Source organism: Callospermophilus lateralis, chromosome 9, assembly GCF_048772815.1.
Source record: "Callospermophilus lateralis isolate mCalLat2 chromosome 9, mCalLat2.hap1, whole genome shotgun sequence".
NCBI classification, from domain to species: domain Eukaryota; kingdom Metazoa; phylum Chordata; class Mammalia; order Rodentia; family Sciuridae; genus Callospermophilus; species Callospermophilus lateralis.
In genome coordinates this window covers 80186438-80209403 of record NC_135313.1, presented here as the reverse complement: position 1 = coordinate 80209403, position 22966 = coordinate 80186438, and the positions used below count along the sequence as shown (strand labels likewise).

Genomic DNA, 22966 nt, shown 5'->3' with positions numbered 1-22966 from the left:
GTTCAAATATATGATGTGGAATATAGGATGGAAGAGCAACTTGAATATTAATGTAGATGGAGGTAGTACTAAATAAAATTGGTAAAGAAGTTATAAGCCAGAAAAAAATAGAAAGAGCTTTCATAACTGAATAAATACACAGATAGACATGAATTTAGTGATAACTATGAATGAAAATATGCACACAGATTTGGAAAAATGAAAGCGCACATAAAAAACTGGAGAGCCTATGATATTCTCTTGTGTGGTGAACACTGTTTGATGAATATGTCTTTATTGTGATACCTACTTAAAGAATTCTGAGCTTTAATGGCTCAATATGTTGTTTGTGCTTAAATAATGATCAGATTCTAGTAATTACAGTAATGAGTCTTAACTGGTCATCTAGATTATGTTTAAATAATGGTCAAATTCAAGTAATTACAATAATGACTCGTTATCTAGATTTTTATATTTTATATTTTTTTATATTTTTCTAAATCTATGTGAGGCATTTTCCTTGCAATAAATTATACTGTACTATAGAAATAGATTTAGATATTTTTCTGATCTTGGTATATGCTATTCATACCTGAAACCTAAACCTTTCATTGATCATTGTTTTGTACTTAATACAATTAGTTTTTCATTTTTTTGGGAGGGTCTGTTATCACACTGGGAATCAATTTATCCCCTAATGTTGCTGGAGTAACAATGTTAAGCAAGGAGATACTTACTAAATGTTAAGCAAGGAGATACTAAATTGGACTAGCTACACATTTGGGGGAGGGGCTGCCTTATGAAAGATTTTTAAATTACGTCTTTACATATTGTGATAGAAATAAGTCTGTCTAATTATAAAGCTTGAAGGGAAGATTTTTCCTAGTTGTTATTATTGACTTTAAAATTTAAATTTTATAGAAAGGCCATTATTAGGAAAAATCTGTTGTTCACATCTTTATGACTATATATTAAAAACCAAGCTTGTTCCTAGGCATTATTTCAAGAGGAAAGGGCATGGGTAAATTATGAGATCTTAGCAGGTTTCTAAAACTCTGAGATTAATTTTTTAGATGTGTAAACCAAGTTGTATTAAATAGAATACTATACCACATAACACAGTGGCAAATCTAGAGTAGCTCTCACATACATATGTTAATCATTAATCTGTCTTTGAGTCTAATTGAGAAGGATATAGTGTGTAAGACATTTAAAAGTATAAACAGTTTTTGGGAGTTTTTTTTTTTTTTATTGTGGTACTGGAATTGAATCCAGGGATGTTCTACCACTGAGTAACATCCCCAAGTCTTTTTATTTTATTTTATGTTGAAACAAGATTTCTCTAAATTGTCCAGGCTCACTTCAAAACTTGTGATCTTACTGTCTAAGCCTTCCAGATTGCTGGGATTACAAGGATGTGTCACCATGTTTGGCTTTCTTGGGAGATATTTTTAAATTTGCAGGTATATTACTTATAAACTAATGTGAAATCATATTCTAACTAAAAATGATACAGACAAAATATGAGTATAGAGTGCTAGATAGATGCCAGGAAATAAACATTCAGATATCATAGTTGTTTACAAAGAGTTCTTTAAGGTCTCATTGTTCTCACTCATTAAAAAGAAACATTGGCATAAATCTGCATCTGTATTTGTCAGAATTTAAAAAAATGATTATTTCATTTCAATTTTAGGTATTTTAAAACTTCTTTTTTGATATAGAATTTTTTGTGTTTGAAAGATTCTCAGGTCTTTTTTAGGTGCCAATAACTTAAGCTTTGAAAACACAATTAGTTGAATTTTAAAATCAGTATTTTGAATGTGGTATAATATTTTGGAGTAAAATTTAATAAGAATCTTTCACTCAAATTCCTACTTTCCTAGTGACTCTTCTTTGACCTTTGACAACCATTAAGACCTCACTATCCCCAAATTAAAGATGATAAAATAGGTGCTCATTCATTTAACAAATAAATTCTGGATGGTTTGCTAAGTGTTTGGGATTTGGCAGTGAACAAGACAGACATATTATGCTCTTATGGAGCTTATAGTCATGAAGTAAGCAGTCAAGAAGCAGTCAAGTGAACAACTAAATATAGAGGTCATATTTACTACTGTTGAAACTAGCAGGGTGCTGAGAGGATTGCTTTTTATTCACCTCACATCACACATCACAATCTCTAATTGTTTACCTTCCTATTTATTATTTATCATTTTCACTGCTAGAGTTTAGGTTCTAATAGTAGCTCCAACAGTGAAGCAGGGTATGTGTTCATCAGCATATCCCCAGGACATAGCACAGTTTCTGGCACAAAATAGAAACTCAAGAAATATTTAACTAGGGCTGGGGATGTGGCTCAAGCGGTAGCGCGCTCGCCAGGTATGCGTGCGGCCCAGGTTCGATCCTCAGCACCACATGCAAACAAAGATGTTGTGTCTGCCGAAAACTGGAAAATAAATATTAAAAAATTCTCTCTCTCTCTCTCTCTCTCTCTCTCTCTCTCTCACTCTCTCTTTAAAAAAAAAAAAAAAAGAAAAGAAAAGAAATATTTAACTGGCTGCCCAAAGAAGTAAATGTGGAGATCTGGAGAGAGAGGAACAAGATAATACAGGACTTTGATCTAATAGGGGAGGGGATTAGAATAAAAATGCAAAGAACAGTGGTAAGCAAAGAATTTTAAGGAGGAACTAGATCCCTTTTGCAACTATCTGAAAAATATATTGGGAGGGTATAGGAGTAAAGAGGTGAAGACTAGTTAGCAGTCTGTTGCATCAATGTGAGCTAGACTCTCCAAGATCTCTCCTAGCATTGAACGTTCTCTGTATTGTACAGCTTGCTTACACTTATCACTCTTCCTCTAGTATTATTTAGTTATCCGATATTTTCTACTAGAAAAAAGGTTTTTTTTGTGTGACATAAGAACTTTGAATATAGTGTCTCAAAAAAAGTAAAAAAAAGATAATAAAACTTGGACTTGGTTATTGAATTTTTGTAATAAATCTCTATATTTATATTTTGTGCATCTGCTAATTTATATTCTTATTTAAGCATTCCCACTTCTGAAACTTTGGCTTTCCTCTTCTTCAAATGCTTATTTTTAAATGTTTTTATTTGTGTATTATACTTATACATAATAGTGGGGTTCAGTTTGACATTCATAAATGCATATAACATAATTTGCTCCACTTCAATCCTTTGTACTATTTTTTCATAAGATCACTACCTCTTTATTGTTTGAAATATGTAATATACTGTATTTTGTATCTTAATTATTATGAATAGATCTTTTTCAGGTAATTAAGCTCTTACAATAAGTTCTGAAACATAAATAGTTAATACTTTGGGCTGTTAGTTTTACTTAGTGCTACAGCCTCTAATTATAGGTAGTCAGTTTCAGTATTCTTATCTGGAAGGATTTCAAGCTTCTACTCTTGTTTAGGGAAATAATGCTTTGGGCAGGGATATTGGCTTTTTTTATGGCACCAAGTTGAACAGCATCTTTGACTAGGAAATAACTGCATTATTACATAAAGGTGAAAGCAGAAGAGACATAAAATTTTACTGAATTTAAAAAATATAATGGTGGCTACCTTTTCATTTGATGTCTATCATTTGAAGTAGGAAAAACTAACTATATTTGAGTCACTTTGTGTAAAGAAGTATAGTTTCACACCCTGTAAATATTATAGGACATTCTGTTTGTTATTACCTTTAGTAAAGTAGTTCTAGGAAAACAAAACAAAACAAAAAACGGGTGGCTAGGCTTTGTGTTACCCTCTAGTGGAGTTTGATACTATAGGATTAGTGGAAAATTTTAAAAAAATTCTTTTTGTTGGTGAACTTTATTTTATTTATTTATATGTGGTGCTGGGAATCAAACCCAGTGCTTCACACATGCTAGGCAAGCACTCTATAAGCTACAAACCAAGCCCTAGTTAGTAGAATTTACTAATTATTTTTATAATGAACTTGAACTTGCACAAGTGTACTTTAAAATGATATGGGGAGAACTGAAAAGTTGAAAAGTATAAGAGAATGTTGATAAATAACCAATGAGGACAGACAGTTCCTAGATGGTAGTTTTATGCAAGATGGGCATAGTATTAGAAAAACAATTTGTTTAGCAGGTATTCAGAAACAGAATAAAATACCTTTCTAAAAGACCAGGAAATAAAAAGAAGTTGAATAGAAACTAACAATAGTTCTATTCGATATAAATATATGACAAATTTTATTTGGTATCCTTTTCTTATTTTCTTCTTTTGTTCTTTCTAGATATATAACTTGATTTGGGTGTTAATTAGGAAATTAGGAGGCTCTTACTACTGAGAGGGCCTAACAGCCTGTCAAGTACCATTTTCTCCAGTAACTACCTCTGATGATTTTTAAGAAGAATAAACTACTCAAGCTGATCCTTACTTCTGAAGTATGGGATAAAAGCAATAGGTTATTGTCAGAAGAGAATTAGTTGGACTGGTATTTTCTCTTTGGAGTCAGTGAAGCATAGTTGGGATCTTTTATCTTCAGGTCTTTTAGTATTGTATTCCCAAGAATATTACTATACCAAGAATTATAATTTCTAACTACTCTAACAGCATGTATTTAGCAGCCCTAATTTAAGTATTTTCATAGTTAATAACTACCCTTATTTCCATGATCTCACTAAGCCAGAGAACAGAAGAATAGCTGACCCAATATATTATAGATTATAGAATTTTCTGCTATTGGAGCATGTGATTTACCAATAAGGACTAGTTAACAGAAACAAAAACATATTGGTACAAGTAGTTGTTTGTTGGCAAAAATGGCTGTCTAAAACAAACAGCCATAAGAATTTCCTTTGTCTTCAAATTCAATGTAAGTCATATATTTTGCATTCTCGGAATCGTATATTAGAAAGAGCAGACATTTCTCAGGAAGAAACCTTGGGTGTTGGACCTTTCTCTACCATGGTGTGATTCTGTGTGAACTTGGGGAAATTCCATAACTCTGTGGACTTTTTACATTTTAGTGGAATTTATGTTGCTCACCTTATAAGATTACAATGAGGATTCAAGGTTACACACAAAAGCCCAAGCACACTCATATACATATATACATGAAACATTTAAAACTTTGAAATGTTATAGCAAATATTTTTAAGGAATACACCAATGTTTTCAAGGAGTATAGAATAATAGGAAGAGTTCAGGGGAACTATGATAATACTTCTAATTCAGAATTTGTGATTATTAATGAGTAGAAATTCATCTTTAAGCTGTCAGTGAATACAGGTAATAATTCCATAGGCAATTGAATATAAAACATTAGAAGAGTATTTACTCCTTACAGTGACCTTAAAGACACTGCATACTATGGCCCAAGTCCAACCACATTTGCCATATCTGTTGTCTGGTAGTTCCTACAAGAAATCAACTGCTTTTTATCTCTGTGAGCTTTTTTCCACTTGCCTTTCATTTCTATTCATAAGAGAGACCATAGCTGACTTATTTATTGTATTGTGCCCAGTATCTGGCAAATAGTAGATGCTTAACAAATATTTGTGAATGAATGTTGAATGCTTTCAAGTGCTTAGGACAGGAGTATGCAAACTTTTTTGTAAAGGACCAGATAGTAAATGTTTTAGGCAGTCTCTTTTGTAGTTATTTAACTCTGCCATTTTTAACACAGAATCAGTCATGTGCAATATGTAAATTAATCTAGTGTGACTGATTTTCACTGAAACTTTATTTGTGCATACATGAATTGGAGTTCATGTAATTTTTAAAATATTTACTTATTTCTAGTTGTAGATAGACACAATACCTTTATTTTTTTAATTTATTCATTTTTATGTGGCACTGAGGATCAAGCCCAGGGCCTTGCATGTGCTAGGTGAGCGCTCTACCATTGAGCCACAATCCCCAAGTTTATGTAATTTTAATGTGTCACAAATATTCTTTTGATTTTTCTCTATTATTTAAAAATAAAAACCATTGTTCAGGGGTTGTGTAAAAAACAGGTCACAGAGTAGATTTGACCTGTTGGCTGTAGTTTGCATTTGTTGGTTGTATGGATGGCATTACTCCCTCAATTTAGAAATATGTTTAAGAAACTTTCTTTGGAAACTAGTTAGCATTTTCTTATAAAATCATTAAAAATCGTTTTTTTATAAAATCATGTTTCTTATAAAAACATTAAGTTCCTAGACTAATATGCAAACCTACTTAACCATCTGTATTGTATTCCAGCAATCCTATAGACTCTACCGTCAGGAATAATGCTATCTCTGAGGGAAAGTGGGTTTAATAATCCTTCTTGGACCTTAATAAAGACTCTCCCCATTATTTTCAAAACTTCCTCTTTCCATGATCTCTCTTTTGCTTTCTGGGCTTTACATCTTAGGAAATACCCTGCTTCTGGTGCTCCTGTAGGGTGACATAGGAAGACTAAAAACACTTTGTGCATTTGATTAGAGTAGAAAAGATAGGAGGAGAAAATCAAGGAGAGAGAAGAGTACAAGGTAGTGTTTTTTTTTTTTTCCAAACTAGAAGTCACAAACCATTAGAGGTCACGAAATCATTGTAGAGTGTCAATTTGATGAAAAAATAGAAACTATTAAAATGTATCACACAAGTGATAGTATTGTTTTGTGAATCTTCAGTTGTGTGTGATTAATATATATGTATGTAATGGATCTCAATGAAAAATTTATTTCTTACTGTAGTTTGTGGTCAGAAAAGTTTTATTAAAAGCCTTTGTTCTGGGGCTGGGATTGTGTCTCAGCAGTAGACTGATCGCCTAGCACGGGCGGGACCCGGGTTCGATCCTCAGCACCACATAAAAATAAAAGGCATTGTGTTGTGTCCATCTACACCTAAAATAAATAAATAAATATTAAAAAAAGCCTATGTTCTAAGGGTTTGGGATATTGATCTTGAGATTCTTTTTTTTTTAAATTTTTTATTGTATGTGAGAGCCAAATGAAATACATAAAGGAAGCCTCTTGATTGCTTACTGCAGTGTGTTTCTGGTACTGAGCTACTTTATGAGGTAGTTACCTGTTTTACAGGAGAAAAAACAGAGTCATATAGCTAATACACTTTATAACTGAGATTCAAACAGACTCATTTCATTTTAGAGTAGAGTGTGTGCTTCATTCCTTATATCCTGGATGAAAGAAAGAAGGCATGTATGATTTTTTTTTTTTTTTTAACTGGGAATGATACTTTTAGGCATTTTTGTTTACATCTGAAACTCTGGGAATTCAGAATTAATATCCTTGTTTGTAAGCTTCTTACAGGCACCAGAAAAAGTTTTATCCTTGGGTTCCACATTGTTCTGTGCTTTGTCCAAATGAACCTTTATGAGCTGGCTGCCATCCAGCTTCATGGGATCCTCTTGCCCACAGTTTGATTTGAGAAGACCCAAGTTCTCAAGGATCGCATTGTACACAGCTGGTCAGAGTGCAGCTTTTGGGATGCTTTTGCCTGTTTTTCAGATGGCTTTTTTTTTTTTTTTTTTTTTTTTTTGAGTTGGCTTAGGCAGAATTATCTGAGCAGTAGAGACCATGTGCTTCCCACTGAACTTTTTTTCCAATTCATGCCAAGCCGAACTTTGATATTATGAGAAGATTTCAGTTGAGGAACTGGAACAAATATTATGATAGCTTTTTGACCACCACCAAATTCAATTCCCTTGACTGTTGTGCTGTTGAACTCCCACAGCTGGGCTTTGAGGTCCAAGTTTATCTCCAGCTTTAAGAGTTCTTGTTGCCCATTGGGCTTCTGAGCTGTGGGTTTCATAATTTTCATAACTTTATGTTTTGCAGGACAAAAAGTTGGTGGCAGCTCACTAGATTTCTTGAAGGCATTGGCTTCAGTGATAGAGCTTTTGAAAAGGTGTGAATAAATGTGTAGTAATCTATATGAGTAATGACACATGATACTTTTAGGCATTTTTGTTTACATCTGAAATTCTGGGAATTCAGAATTAATATTCTTGCTTGTAAGCTTCTTACAGGCACCAGAAAAAGTTTTATCCTTGGGTTCCACATTGTTCTGTGCTTTGTCCAAATGAATGTGTAAGAGGAGAGATTTTACTTTTAGTTTTTCTTCTCTCTATACTATACTCTTTGTTCCTTCATTTTTCATCAGCAGTTGGGCTCTTTACTCATACTAGAAATAGCAGGGAATTGAGGATGAGGTTTAGTGAGGAAGAGTAGTATAATCATGGCGTTAACTGAGAGGGGAAACCCAAGTAGCAGGGACACCTGGTCACCAAGATGGGTTTGCTGCTCCCATGTGGCAATTTACAAGTGGGTGTAGGTAAAACAGGACTTACTGTTAAATTGTATAAGCAGAAGTCTTGGCTTTGGAGATGGGTAGCTTTGATATGCTAATTGAAAAAAATTTTAAAGTTATATTAAGGGAAAAGTCTCTCTCAGGTAACTTGGTAGTCCGGACTTATTTACCCAGTTACCCATTTTAAATACTTAAAAATCATAATACTTGTCATTAAGACATTTCTGTCGCTGTTAAATATTGAGTGCAAATGTCGTGAAAACTAGTTCATGCTAATTCTGATCTCTACCTTGGTTTGTCATAGTTTTGGAAGAAATAGATGGAAAGACTATTGTTCTTCACTAGAAAAGTAACAAAACCATATTTAATCTGGTTAGAGAATGGAAATATGACAGAATCCTATTAAATATAATTAATTGTTAATGCTGCTTGTTGTTTTTTACTAAGCAGTGGCTGGCTATCTCTAAACCATTTATTGAATATGACAAGTTGGAGTGTAGTGAATTGACAACTAAAGCCACTCCAATATATTTAGTAAGAAACTACACTTTTACAGTTGGCCACACTATTGTGTTCAGGATGCAAATAATTTCTTATTAATATTATTTATATTTTTATAGTATTTATTTGATTTAAATCTAGAACATCATCAATTTAGTTGGTTTTCAGGGAAGAATACTGACATTTTCAGTTTCATAATTTAGTGGTATTGTTTATACAGAAGTTTTTAGGGAATCTTTTCAGAATATTATAGAATGAAATAGTATGTAATTTAGTAGTATATTCCCAAATGAGAGCACCTCAAAACTTTTTTTTCCCAAATGAGATAAAGCAGAATGGTTGTGTTAGGGGAATAACTTGAAATTTCCAAATTATATCTTGTTTTATTTTCTCAGTATTCAAATACCAACGTTTCTGGAAAAATAGCTTTCATTTATTAATGCTTTATAGTTTTGTAAGTGATTTCATGTTTGTTCTTGTTTGATTCTATTTGAACCTATTTGAAATAGGTTCTATGTTGTTATTTGCTTTAACTCAGACTCTGAGATAATACATTTTGCCTGAAGTCACTAATGAATGGAACTAGAACTAAAATCCTGACTTTTAAGTTCAGGGTTCTTTATGCTTACCAACTTTTAGAGAATACTCCACTGCCCTCTCTCACCCTTAGTGGGGGAAATGTTTGCAGTAATTTAGAGTGGTTGCTTTGCAGATAATCTTTTGTGCCAGACTTTAAGAAATCCATGTTTAGAGCCCAGAGAGCTGGAAACAGCAATGCAGCAATAGAAAGTACCAAAGTGAGCTTTAATTTTAGGACAGATATACTCTTGCTTGGCTAGCTTGATGGTGACTAAGAATCCACATGTGTTGATTATTGCTTGAAGGAAATTTGTAGATAAATCCTGTCCTTGATTGCTGAAGAAGTGCTTTTCTCAGTCACTTTTGTATTTTGATTGTGAATGTTTTAAATTGTTTTCCTAATGGTTCATAATCAAGTCAATCTCATTACACATGTGCCATAATTTTACTTTTACAATGTTATATTTCTTTGGTCAAATTTGAAACAGGCAAGTTATGTCACAGTCATTGTATATATCAATAATATTACTAGGATTATCATTTGTTAAAACCATCACTATTAGCATCCATCTTTTATAACATGCTTTGGGCTAAGTGCTTTGAAGTTTTAGTGATAATATGTGTGATTTGCAGTACAAGATAAATATTACCCCATTTTATAAATGAGGAAACCAAGAGTCAATGGCTTGTGGAAGGTCGTATAACTAAGTAGCAGAGTTAGAGTATCTAATCTAGATTTTTCAGGACTTAATTCTATTCTTTATATTGAATCAAATATTCAGATACTCTAAAACATTTATTAAAAGATGAGTTACCAATTCTTGGGCAGTATGATTTTCTTTGAACCCATTCTACCAAAGTTCCTTCCACTTCCCCCTATTCTAACAAAAACTGCTGTTGTTTACACCCCTTGAGATTTATGATGTCAGAAATGGTAGGTTATCCAGTTGAGGTGTTGATGGTTGGCGGTGACTGATAAAGCAGAGCTTTCTCCACCTCTTAAATAAAAGTAATTGTTTGTGCACAGCTGTTTAAAGACTGAGAAAAAGAAGTTGTTTCTTTTGGTTATACAATGAACCAGAATCAGAAGTAGGTCAGAATTCATTTGCTCTGATCACTACTTGAAGGAATTAGTGAATCAAATGTATAAAGTAATTGTGTCTATTTAAAATAATACACCTTGATTCAGAAAAGTTGAGTTAATTGAAATTTGCTCATGTAGAAGGAAACAAATTCATGTTCTTTTTGACTCATACATGGAAAATAATTTAATGATAGTGGTTATTAGTTACTCACTTGGTGCCTGTTACAAATTCTGGTTTCATGAGGAAGAATATGTTAGATAAGCATGAATAGTCTGGTTTCTTTCCCTTCATTTATATTAAGATGGCTTGATAAATAGATTAATTTATTTTTCTAAATCCAAGGACCTCAATTTTCTGTTACTATAATTTTTAAAGCATAGGTTAGCTTACAGAAATTGAAATGTGATGAAGAGAATAGGAAAAAAAGGAAATCCCTTATTTCTCTAGTTTTTAGACTGATAAGTATGAATAAAAGATGTTAAATGAGTAGTGAAGGCAATAATAAATCCATGGGGTTTTATTTGAACTTAAGCAACTGAATTTATAGAAAAACTAATATTGTCATATCCATGGTCCATTTAGTTATAATTGATATCAACCAACAATTAAGGATATTTACTATGGGCTTCCAAGTTTGGTAGATTCTGCAGAGCTTAACTAAAGAAGGATAGTCTTTGATTGTCTAAGAAATTAGTCACTTTGGAATGATACCCTTGCCTTCTAACACAGTACATACTCTGAACATGCAGTATAAAAAATTCAACACCTTCATTACTAATATTAATGCTGTCTAGCACCAAATTATTGACTGACCGTCCTTCTTTTTCTTTCCTTTTTTTCTTTCGTTTGGTTGCCTTTAGGACTAGGTGAGAGATGCATTTTAGATTTTCCTCCGTCTGGCCTTTTTGGATGTTTCTTTTTGTTGTTTCTTCCTGAATTTATTGCTGCTAAAAAAAGCACCATATAAGGATTGTGGTCCACCTGTGTATCATTGCATTTGTAGTGTTCAATACGTATTTGTCAAATAAATTAATGGGAAAGAGTCTTCCTTTTTTCTCTCATGGTCCAGTTTCTTCAGATGGCTCTTTATCTATACCTGGCTCCACATCTGTACCTTTTATTCTCTCTTCAGCTTACTGTTAACCTGAAATAAGTGAAATAATTACCTCAAAGATTGATTTTCTAATTGGTTAAAAAATTGTTAGGTGTATCTGGTTATGACTTAACTTTTCTGTAAGTTTGATGTTATTGTCTGCCTGTTCCTTCTTGAAATTCTTTTGTTCCTTAACTTCTTACTTTAGGCCCTCACCACCTTAATATTCATTCTTTTTGTGTTGCTGTTTGTTCAGAGTTTAATCCTTATGTAATTTTTACTCAGTATACCCTTCCTTGCTGAAGTAATCCCATCTCTTGTAATTTTTTTAAAGCTAAATGTAGATGTCCTGAGTTATGTCTCTGACTTTGATTTCCCTCTTGAGCTCCAGACTTCTTAGTTGTCTAGTAAGTATATTGACGTCTGCAACTATGAGGATAAATAAGACACTACCTTACTCTAGAGGATTCACAGCCTCATTGGAAGAGAATGATTGGTAAACTAGCGATTATACAGCACCTCATACATAGATTAGAATGCTTTGGGATTACAGAACAAGATGGCCCAGTTCAGTTTGGAGTGGATCAGGTTATGTTTTGTTGCAGTAATGCTTAGAGAAATCCTGAAGGATGACTAGGATTTCACCAGATGAATAAAGTAAGAAGAATAATTTTGTTTCTAACAAGTCTAGTGATTATGTTCCCTGGGGGTGAGACAGCTCAGTGTGGACAAGTTTCTTGATAACAGATGAAAGACAACCTCAGCAGGGACTGAGAATTGTAAGCCAATGTCATGTTTGCAAAATTGTATAAAGAGTTAAATCCATAGAGAGAGGAGTGACTGTGAAAACAAGAAAGTTAATAACATTTTCATTACTACTGATTCAAAGAGCCTATGTAAGGGAATGATTTAGATCAAAGCTCTCAAAGTTGTGTGTGCTGGATTTGCCTTTTACTGTGATACCTGTTGTGTATTGCAGTAGTGATCATGATAGATTAAAGTGATGCTTTTCAGGCTTTAATATGTACACAAGACACCTGGAGATATTGCTAAAATGCAGATTTTGATTTGATATGTCTGGAGTGGGGCCCAGGTTCTGCATTTCTAATAAGCTTGCAGTGTTGCTGTACTGTCTATTTAGGGACTGTATTTTGAATAAAAAGAGATTAAAGGAGCCAAGAATGTCCAGACTAAGGCCAAAGAAACAATTTACATGAGTACATGAATAATTGTTACATTTTTGAGGGACTGGAATTAGTTCAGGAAGCTTAGATCATAAGGGATAAGTGGGTCATGAAGCATGTTGGAGGATGAGTCTGCAGAGGTTAAGTAGGGCCAGATTATGAAGGGCATGATGATTTACTAAGGAATGTTAACTTCATGATGGAGGCTGTGGAGGGGCCATTTTCAGAAGTAGAATGTTTCATCAGATTAGTGCTTTAGAATAAAGAGATACGTTATATTTTTATCAAGTTAAGTACTTGTGGCTAATCCTGATAGGGATTTCATATGAGTAGACTTATAGAGCTAAGCTGGGGAGAGGCATTTGAATATCCAGCCAGTATATGTATAGGCATAGAATCCAAATAGGCAGAATGAAGAATGAAAAGAAAGTCAAAGTCCAAACTCAGGGGGATATGAACATTAACAGGGCAGAGGGGGAGGAGGACAAAGATGACGAAGATGTGTCCAGAAATATAGAAAGAAAACAAGCAGTTTCATTCCCTCCTAAGTAGAGAGACTATTAAACAGTGTCATAAGATAGAGTCTGAATACTCATCACTGGTTTGTCAGTTAGAGGTTAGTTATTTGTAACTTTAACAAGAAATATTTTCAGTGGAGTGCTGGAGACAAAAGCCATGTTGTAAAATGAGGAGTGAAATGTAGATGAGGAAGTGTATTCCGGTGTGATCCATTATTTTTAAGAAATATTGGTTGAGAAAGTTTGTGAAGAGATGGGGGGAACTCTTTCTTTCGCTCGGCCCCGTAGCGTCAACAAGGTGGGCAAGTGTCGCGGTCTTTGTACTGCCAGGAAGCTCTGTAGTCACTGACAGGACCAAAAGTGGCATGATAAACAATACAGGAAGGCCCATTTGGGCATAGCCCTGAAGGCCAACCCTTTTGGAGGTGTTTCCCATGCAAAGGGAATTGTGCTGGAAAAAGTAGGGGTTGAAGCCAAACAGCCAAATTCTGCCATCAGGAAGTGTGTCAGAGTCCAACTGATCAAGAATGGCAAGAAAATCACGGCTTTTGTACCCAATGATGGTTGGCTGAACTTTATTGAGGAAAATGATGAAGTTCTAGTTGCTGGATTTGGTCGAAAAGGTCATGTTGTTGGTGACATTCCTGGAGTCCGCTTCAAGGTTGTTAAAGTAGTCATGTCTCCCTTTTGGCCCTATACAAAGGCAAGAAGGAAAGACCAAGATCATAAATTTTGCTGATGAAAACATAGTAAGAAATTTTCATATTCCAGAAAAAAAAAAGATTGGAGAAGAGTTAGGGTAAAAATGTTTATTTGCTTGAAGTATTGGTTCAGGAGAGTGCTTACAGAAAAGGGAAAATCAAAATTGGAGTCAGAAACTTGGCTATCATCTTCACTGTGTTCTTTTTACTGTTCTTTCAAATCTGTATAATTATGAAATCCTGCCAACTTGACCTTGTGTTTCTTATTTCTGTTTACTACTTGCTTCTCCATTCCCATCATCAGTGTGTTAGTTTCACCCTTACCATCCCTTGTTTGAAGTCTTGAATAGACCTTTTTGATCTTTTCCTCTTCTACTCCATAAACAAAACAAAGTAAGCAAAAAAAAAAAAAAAAAAAAAAAAAAAAAAATCACCAGGGAAAAAGAAATCCTATCTTTCACAGTCTTTGATAGAAACCATGGAGATTATAGAAACTAAGGGATCTACAAATCTGACCCTGACACTCAGCTTTTTTTTTTTTTTTTTTTTTTTTTTTTTTACAGAGAGAGAGGGAGAATTTTTAAATATTTATTTATTTAGTTTTGTTTTCGGTGGACACAACATCTTTGTATGTGGTGCTGAGAATCGAACCCCAGCCGCACACGTGAGCACGCTACCGCTTGAGCCACATCCCCAGCCCAACACTCGGCTTCTTAAAACTCCTCACTGACTTCTTGTCACCAACAAATGATGAAGGTCAAGCTTTTTAATATGATGTACAGCAGTAACCTAGGGATTTTTTTCCACCTTCATTTCCTGCCACATACTGCCAATCACTTTGATCTTTTAACACTAATAAGACTTTATAATTTCTCTTCTCTCCCTTTCCTACATACTTGTTTTTGTTTTTTCCTCCACACTCCATTGTTTTGTACGTCTTGCAGTTTCCTTGGGGACCCTCTCCCCCGTTTCCTCTCTCCTGCACCCAGTTGTTAGGTGCTCCTTTCTGTGTTTCTATAATATCATATAATCACTTTCTATGTGATTGACATTTCTTCAGTTTTCACTGTTCATATTAGATCGATAGGAATTTTTCTAATTCATCTCTGTCCTTGTTGCCTGCCTTACTGATTGTGGAGTTGATGCTTAACTCATGTTCATTGAGATTTGAAGAGAGTAATGCATGTATGTTGTGGCTTGTCACTGCCTGAGAGGAATGGTTGAATTTCACCAAGTGGTGTTTGATGGGAAAAACATTCTATTTACTGTAGCTGGCAAATCACAAAGCATTGAGGCAGTAAGTTTGATAATATTTACAGTATGCTGAATACTCCCTTTAGACAGGAGAGAAGAGGTAGAAAATATAACAGAAGATACGGTTAGAAAAATAAGTTGAGTGAAGATGAAATGGAGTCTGGGATCTCATGCTTTAAGGTTTTTCTTCTTTCACCGTAACAATGGGCAAATCTTTTTATTATTAATCTGGGAAATAATACTAATTCTTGAATTTTGAGGAAAGGTTCTGTATCTTCTGGAATTATCAGATGTGGATAACCCTGTCTTGTTGTGCCACATTTTAATAATTTCTGTTTTTTATTAGGGTTTAATTACCTTCCTAAAATGGTACTGCCCTTTTTGAATATGCAAGTACTTTATATCATTGTGTTTTCATGTCCTCAGACCTTGATGACTTCTAGATTTTTTTTTACTCAGAGATAATCATTTAACAAGGCATTTTACATTATTTTTCTTTTAATATAGAAAATACTCTAATATTCACCTACTTTTATACCCCTTAAAGAACTTTATAACATTGCTTCCTTTTGGTTTGATAACTTGTTGCTCAGAATTGCTTGGGGAAATCTGTAAATCTGCAAATTTTGCTGTGCATATGCTTGCTTGTTCAGGTTATTTGTAAAAATGTTCAAAGATTGATTTTACATCATTCATGAGGGGGAGTAACTCTTCATCCTTGCCTTTTGCTTATTTCCTAAAGCCAGCATCTAATTTGTGGTTGTAAGATCCCCAGTTGTATTTCAATATATTTAAATGTGATATTTTGAAATCATGGAAGTATATCCAGGGACTGAATATATTTGAGAAATAGACAAGTTATGTCAAAGAGGGGAATAGTGTATAGAGTTAGCAGGCATACAAAAGGGATGTGTCTCTTATTGTGTTTCTGTAGAGAAAACAGAAAGCTGTGGCTTTGTTGTAGCTGAAGAGAGAATTCTATTAATAAATCAACAATAAATGTTACAATGTAGTTTATATAAAAATGCTAGGTTGCATGAAAAACCAGCTGAATACTAGTCAAGTAAGTAGGAAATCCAGGACAATGAAAAACATCAAGAGGCAAAATAACCTGGAAATTTCATGAAGAAAATGGGATTTCAGTGAACTTTGAAAGATGAGTTAAAATTCAGGTTGATGGAATGTGGTTGTGGGTGGTGTGTGGTGGGTTGCAGGTAGGGGCTTGAACTAAGATAGGGACAGCAAGAATGGTATACTTGCAGTGTAGGAATTAAAACTGGCACAGGAGATAAGGTTGAGAGGGTATGATTGAGAGGCTAAATTATTGCCACATTACTTATGTAGGGTCTTGAATGTCAGAGTAAATAGAGGGTAAGGGGTTTAGGGGTGTACAAGGTGGTATGTGGGGATAGATACGAGAAGAGGTGTATGTGTTACTATATTCTCTTTCAGGCAAAGACATATTTTAGTAGACTATAAAATATAAGAAAATCTTAGATACTTAGAAATGCCCATTGTCCTACTCTCATGTAGCATAGCATCAAATTAAGCCTAGGCTTATTTTTTCTCCCTTTAATATTCTACTTGGTCATCCTGCCTTGTTATTTATTTAATAAAATATGTTAGTTTCAATAACTCTGCCTGTCTGCCCCTTTTTTAAAAAAATTTTTATTGTTGGTTGTTCAAAACATTACATAGTTCTTGACATATTGTATTTCACACTTTGATTCGAGTGGATTATGAACTCCCATTTTTACCCCATATACAGATTGCAGCATCACATCGGTTATACATCCACTGTTTTACATATTGCTATACTAGTATCTGTTGTATTCTGCTGCCTTTCCTATCCTCTACTATCCCCCATCCCCTCCCCTCCCATCTTCTCTCTCTACCCCATCTACTGTGATTCATTTCCCCCCCCTTTTTTTTTCCTTTCCTCTCACTTCCTCTTGTATGTAATTTTGTATAACCCTGAGGGTCTTCTTCCATTTCCATGCAATTTCCCTTCTCTCTCCTTTTTCCTCCCACCTTTCGTCCCTGTTTAATGTTAATCTTCTTCTCATGCTCTTCCTCCCAACTCTGTTCTTAGTTACTCTCCTTATATCAAAGAAAACATTTGGCATTTGTTTTTTAGGGATTGGCTAGCTTCACTTAGCATAATCTGCTCTAATGCCATCCATTTCCCTGAAAATTCTATGATTTTATCATTTTTTAATGCAGAGTAATACTCCATTGTATAAATGCCACATCTTTTTTTTTATCCATTCGTCTATTGAAGGGCATCTAGGTTGGTTCCACAGTCTTGCTATTGTGAATTGTGCTGCTATGAACATTGATGTAGCAGTGTCCCTGTAGCATGCTCTTTTTAGGTCTTTAGGGAATAGACCGAGAAGGGGAATAGCTGGGTCAAATGGTGGTTCCATTCCCAGCTTTCCAAGAAATCTCCATACTTCTTTCCAAATTGGCTGCACCAATTTGCAGTCCCACCAGCAATGTACAAGTGTACCCTTTTCCCCACAACCTCGCCAGCACTTGTTGTTGTTTGACTTCATAATGGCTGCCAATCTTACTGGAGTGAGATGGTATCTTAGGGTGGTTTTGATTTGCATTTCTCTGACTGCTAGAGATGGTGAGCATTTTTTCATGTACTTGTTGATTGATTGTATGTCCTCCTTTGAGAAGTGTCTGTTCAGGTCCTTGGCCCATTTGTTGATTGGGTTATTTGTTTTCTTATTGTTTAATTTTTTGAGTTCTTTGTATACTCTGGATATTAGGGCTCTATCTGAAGTGTGAGGAGTAAAGATTTGTTCCCAGGATGTAGGCTCCCTATTTACCTCTCTTATTGTTTCTTTTGCTGAGAAAAAACTTTTTAGTTTGAGTAAGTCCCATTTGTTGATTCTGGTTATTAACTCTTGTGCTATGGGTGTCCTATTGAGGAATTTGGAGCCCAACCCCACTGTATGTAGATCGTAGCCAACTTTTTCTTCTATCAGATGCCATGTCTCTGATTTGATATCAAGCTCCTTGATCCATTTTGAGTTAACTTTTATGCATGGCGAGAGAAAGGGATTCAGTTTCATTTTGTTGCATATGGATTTCCAGTTTTCCCAGCACCATTTGTTGAAGATGCTATCCTTTCTTCATTTCATGCTTTTAGCCCCTTTATCAAATATAAGATAGTTGTAGTTTTGTGGATTGGATTCTGTGTCCTCTATTCTGTACCATTGGTCCACCCGCCTGTTTTGGTACCAGTACCATGCTGTTTTTGTTGCAATTGCTCTGTAGTATAGTTTGAGGTCTGGTATTGCTATACCGCCTGATTCACACTTCCTGCTTAGAGTTGTTTTTGCTATTCTGGGTCTTTTATTTTTCCATATGAATTTCATGATTTATCTGCCCTTTTTGAATTAGTTCTTGAGTAAAGTTATACCTTTGCCAGAATGCCTCATTTAACATGCCATTTCTGATTCTTCTTGTTAAAACATTTATGTCTTGAGAGCAGATGTCACAGTTTGTATAAATCTTTGGCTTATCTAGTCCCCTGTGGGCTATTCACAAGGGAGTTGGCTCTAATATTGGAGATTTATGCTTTAGCCATAACACCTGTAAGCCTGGTAACTGTACAGTGACTGTAAATACCATAATTATCATGACTCTGTTTTTAAATTGCAAGAGCTGTTTACCCTGACTTATTTCATTCTCTCCTATTTAATCCACTGACTGTATCATGAAGGAGACCCCATATTTCCTTTTTCTCTTTTAATGAGTTTTTTTTTAATTGCTTCTCATTGTGGGCTGCTTTCTCCATATGTGCTATACCCTTTTCCTTCTTTGTACTTTATACTTTCTTTTTCTGCTTTCTACGTATAGCTAGAATCTTTTCCATATACTGCGTCTTGTGTGAAATCTTTTCTAACTGGTTCTTTTTATCCTTTTTGGTCTTTCTTCACATTTCTTTTATACTTTGTTTGCCAGTAAGCACACAAATTATTTTAAATAATTCCTATACTTTTGATATGTTTGTTTTTCAAAATGGATTTCAGATTTCTCTTAGGCAGAAAAAGACTCTTTTCTTTTGGTGTGTTTCCCTAATGTTTTGCCAACTTTGAGCATTTAGATATGGTTAATGTCTGAAGCTCAGTCTCCTCTCCTGAGCCCAGAGTGCTCACACAGCTCATGTATGGAGAGGTGCCTCACCTATGTTGAAAGTCCTCTGGTTCCAATACTTGTTGATTTTAATGATATTAAACAGTACCTAGAAAGAAAGATATATATATATATATATATATATATATATATATATATATATATATATCTTTCCCTCTCTCTCTCTCTCTCTTTTTTTTTGTATTAGTTTTGAGTAAATAAAGTGTCATCAAGTTAATACAGCAAATTAATCAAATTGTTAAGTAATATTTATTCTGTATTTACCTGCTACTAATCATTTTCTTTGCATTTTAATTCCTAGATTCTAAGGACTTGAAGGGTCATCAAGAAATAATTTAACGTGCTGTGCATTTTAAGTCAGGGTTTTAGTCAAATAAGAAAATTTATAGAATGTCTAGCCTACATGCCTCTGCATTTATGTATATGTCATGTGTCTAATTACAAATACATTTTTACAACAGATATATCAATATTTTTGAAGGAAAAAAAAGCTGTGTTCTCTGTTGTGGGTAAGTTGTAGCAAGCAAAAGTATAGAACAGCTGCTCTTACATCTTCTGTCTTTTCAGTTTCAGTGGACTTGAGCAGATATGTATTTAAAAAAATTGTTATATAAATATTCTGAGGCCTAAGTCACATCCTTGGCCATCTGGTAAGATTTTGTTGTAAAGCTTGCTGCCTGCTTTTGGGGGTCACCCATAGAGCTGCTTATATTGCCAGCATCTTGCTTTTCTTCAGAGTGACTCCTTATTGATCTTTCTGCTCATTCTCTTCTCATTTCTTTTTTCCATTTGCATTCCTTATGAGATGATTTTGTTTTTTCATGGTCTTTGACATGAGTAGGAGAGAGAATGATTTGAGTGACTACTATAATAGGGACTTCTCTTTTTCCCCCTAAATATGATCCTAGGGATTGAACCCAGGGCCTTGTGCTTGCTAGGAAAGTGCTTTGCCACTGAGCTACATCCTCAGCCCTTTTAAAAATTTTGATTTTGATACAGGGTCTTTCTAAGTTGCTTCCCTTTCCCTAGACTTTTCAGCATCTGGGATTACAGGCATGTGCCACCACTCCTCAGCTGTATTATGGATTCTTACTTGTAAAGATTGTTTGCTCTCAGATACAGGTTATTTTTACCCAGCATAGCAGCAAACCTGCTTGTATACTTTCCATTTCCTCTTACAAATTAGCATTAAAAACATGAGTCCATGGTTTGGTATTTATGTATGCATTCTATTACAGTACAATTTTAAAGACTGATAACTGCCTTCTTACTAGCTCTCTACTTACTAGTTTTGTATCCATCAAATCAAATAATACATTATTTTTTCCATATTAAACATACAGGAGTGACTGGGGTTGTGGCTCAGTGGTAGAGTGCTCGCCTAGCATGTGTGAGGCCCTGGGTTTGATCCTCAGCACCACATAAAAATAAATAAATAAAATAAAGATGATATTGTGTCCTAAGAAAAACATTCAGAAGTCAAGTCTCATTAGAAGTAAAACATGCCTTTATGATAAAAGTTTCTTAGGTCCTTATAGAAAGTTGATTTCATGAGTATTTAGCATGTTATACAGTTGATTTAAAACCTTGGTAGCTTACATTGTATTATACTTTATATTATCAGAGTATTTCTGAACAGACATCTTTCTCTCTTGCTTCTTTTTCAGTCTGACAACAGCAGACTGCCATGATTTTTCATCTGATGATTTGGTAAAACTGCCACTTCTACAAATTCAGAAACATTGCAATTTTGGCTCATACAATTGAAGAAATATTGATTAGACCTCTTCCTTTGACAGGAATGCTACTGGATGACCATGGTAGGAGTCTGGGGTCATCCACCACTGTCCCTAGGTCATCTAGTAGAGCAAGGTTTGTGGCAGCTGCTGTTAAATGCATTCTTTCTGAAAATTATAATGATTTCCCTTATTACTAACATGTCTTCTAACTCCCAGTATCCTAGATATATTTGGTTTTATATATAAACATTTTAGTAATAGAAGTAATACTTACCTTTTAATAGTTCTTAGGATTTTCCTTTGTTAGAAATAACCATTGCCTTACCTTCTTGGAGGAACCTTTTTAAGTACATAGGAGAAAAAGCAATAATAAAAATTGCACAGAATAATTTCCAGGTACAGGACTATTTGTAGAGAAGGCAGAGTGGTTTATGTGCTTTGGAATAGCCCATTTGACACCTAACTTGTAGTTTCTCACTTTGGAGACATTCATAGTAGCTTCATTTCCAGATGTGTTCCTTCAAATGCACACATATATTATTTGTGATGAAACATTGTTTTTTTTATCAGATGAACTAATATGATTTTGAGGAGATGATTGAACATATAAGAGAGGGTATATTCTAAGAAGGCCTTATATTGCTATATGTATTATATTGATGGACTGCCAAGCTTGCAATGATGGAGTATCTAGAAAAGTGCTGCACAAAAAATATAGTGCAAGCCACAAGTGTGAGCCACAAAAGGAAATTTTAGATTTCTAGTAGCTACATCAAAATATTTGAACCTGTAATCAGTATGAAAATTATTAATGAGAATTTTTTTGTACCAAGTCTTTGAAATCCAGCATGTATTTTACATTTAAACACATTTCAGTCCAGATTAGGCACATTTCTAATGTGTGATAACTCCATATGGCTAGTGGCCATTGTATTAGATTGCTCAAATCTAAAGCATGCGGTGAGGTGAAACTATGGTAATTAGAAAATTGATGAAGGCCAAAGATGAACACACATGAAACTCTTAGGACCTACCTCATGAAGGGAATGTTGTATGAAATTGTTTTGTATGCATATTGTTTTGGGAGAGAATCAAAAATTGGTATGAAACAGAGTTTTGGTAAATGATGATGAAATTGTCTGGAAGTTAAGAATATTAGAAATTTAAAAGGTTTCAGGAAAATAGAAAATGGCAGAACTTGACAATTACCAGTTTATTTTAAGATGACCAGAGTAACTGATTATCATTTTAAGAAAAACATCTTTTCCTACTAAGGGCTTTTTATCCTAGGCTGTGTCATCATTACAAAGTTTGAAGGAGAAAGGTAGTCATTCATAATGACACCCCAGAGAAACTATTGAGATGAGCAGATAAAATTCATTGCAGAGGCATAATGTCGGTAGCAAGGAGGCAGAGAGGATGATTTACACTAATACAGTAGAGAGGAAGAGTCTGAGGTAAATGATTGATTTTTATGGAGTAAAAACCGGACAAAGTTCTTGGTGACCTAAGAGCAAATGAAAGCTCATGCAGAATATGGTATCAAAATTTATTGCTCAGGCAGTGACTAAGAGGGCCTTGTGTAGAGTCATTGGCCATAGAATATAAATGTAGTTAAGACCTGAGTGGGCCACTTTGTTTTCATTGGCAAGTTACAACCACCCAAGCCTCAATTTCTTCATCCAAAAAAATGGGCAGAAATAATATCTACTTCATGGAATTGGATGGATTAAATTCTATGAATTAAATACAGAATCTGCATGTAGTGACCTTGACTAGTATGACAGATTTCCTGTTATTATTTTTAGTTGGGGGACATCAGAGGGGAGAAAAGAGTGACTATCATGTATTTTTGGAATGTATGTTCACACTGTCTCT

General features: G+C 34.4%; 1 protein-coding gene and 2 pseudogenes across 1 annotated transcript in view; 2 read left to right on the top strand and 1 right to left on the bottom strand.

Annotated features, from left to right (window-relative positions):
• Acvr2a (activin A receptor type 2A) overlaps positions 1-22966 on the top strand; it is a 76963-nt gene that overhangs the window by 8505 nt on the left and 45492 nt on the right. The gene's annotated exons all lie outside the window — the stretch shown is intronic.
• LOC143407199 (small ribosomal subunit protein eS7 pseudogene) lies at positions 7207-7904 on the bottom strand (annotated as a pseudogene).
• On the top strand, positions 13478-14031 carry LOC143407198 (small ribosomal subunit protein uS12 pseudogene; annotated as a pseudogene).